Below are 1,679 nucleotides of genomic sequence, written 5' to 3'. Positions count from 1 at the left end.
GAACTAGAAAGGTGAGGCTTCACCACCCATTTATCCCTCCGCCTTTCAACCAGCACCACATGTGATTATCGGCCAGGCTGGCACAATTAACTAACTCACCCATCGTTTCCTAATTGGGGTATCACAGTCCAATCAGGAAACTAGAACCATTTCAAAGAAACTCAAAACCCAAACTCACTGCTGCTGACCCACAGTGACCCATTAGGACAGGGTAGATAGCCCCTGTAAGTTTCTGAGACTGTCAATCTCAACGGAAGTAAGAATCCCACAGTCTTTCTCCCATGGAGCGGCTGGTGGTTTCAAACTGCTGACCTTGTGGGTCCCATGTATACCCAGTACACCACCAGGCAGCAAGGGTCTAATACAGAAAGTCAATTCCAAAGCACACAATTACTTGAAAGGATAAATGAGCAAAGGAGTGATCGAGCGAGAAATCCGAGTAAGGAAAGAATTCGTAATAGGATAAATTATCCCTTGATGTTAGGGATGAAAGGACAGAAGGGGAGAGGCAGTGTTGCTAGGATCTGGGATCGTGGAGGAGGGGCTCCCACTTGTGGGTTCTCAGACTCTGAGAGTGGGTGCTGGGCTCTCTAACCATGCCCTGCAGCTGCCCCTGCTCCCAGTCTGAAGGGAGGAAGTCCCCTGCACCAGAGGCCAGCCTCTGGAGTGGAGACATGGGCAGCTGATTCTCACCCCCCCCCACCTCCCCGTGCCCCCCGAGGCTAGTTCTCCATAGCTAGCTCTTGGCTTGCAGTACACTGCACATCAGCTGGTGGCCCATCTCACAGCATACAGAGAAGCTAGTGCTGGGATTTCTGTACAAATCTGGAACCGATTCCCTTTAGGAATCAAATATTGCTTTCCCTCGGCCTGAAAGCATTGCTTCAACATGGCTTTTGCTGCCAGCTCCCTTTAGGGATTGCCAGAGGGGAAGAAAACAGTTTTGCCTAAATTCACACCTCTTTCCGGGGACAGCCTGAGTCCACTGCCAGATAAGCACAGAGGCAGAAAGATCCAGTTTCCTCGCCCCAACTCTGATACAACTCTGCAGGATCGCCCCAGCTCCCGAGCTGTCGTAAGGCTGGGGACCGCTTCATTGGGGTTACATCATCAGTCAGCGTTCCCTCTGCCCAATCCTGCATCCCTCTCTTCCTTGCCACAGTGTTGATTCCCGAATGCCCTCTCTGCTCATCTTGGTTGGAGATGCTGTTTTCAGGAACCCCAACTGTGACACACTGCTGCTGGACTCTTGCCAATCTTCGCTCAATGTCAGAAGAGAGTCCCTCCTCTCCTCCGCGGAACCTAACACAGATCTGGGGAAAATGTAGCTCGCGAGTGTGCAGCCTCACAACCACAGAGCACAGGAGGTGCGCTTAGGGGCTGCGGCTGTACATAATCAGTCCAAGAGGTTTGCTCCTAATTCAAGAGGCCCACAGTGACTTCCTAAATTCCCACTTCTGCGCTGTGGCGGGTGGAGCCCTGGTGGTATCATGGTGAAGTGCTCGAACGTTGACCCTCCCCCACCACCCCACCAGAGAAGACTGTCAGTCTGCTTCTGTAAAGATGCATCGTCTTGCTTGAAGGTAAATAAGCAGCCATCTAGCTCAGAAGCAGCAAAGCCCACATGGAAGAAGCACACCAGCCTGTGTGATCACGAGGTGCCAAAGGGATCAGTTATC

This window comes from Echinops telfairi, unplaced genomic scaffold, assembly GCF_000313985.2.
Source record: "Echinops telfairi isolate 266 unplaced genomic scaffold, ASM31398v2 ScPeMD7_655;HRSCAF=1070, whole genome shotgun sequence".
Taxonomy (NCBI): domain Eukaryota; kingdom Metazoa; phylum Chordata; class Mammalia; order Afrosoricida; family Tenrecidae; genus Echinops; species Echinops telfairi.
The sequence above is the reverse complement of the archived record's forward strand: the minus strand, read 5'-3'. Positions refer to the sequence as shown.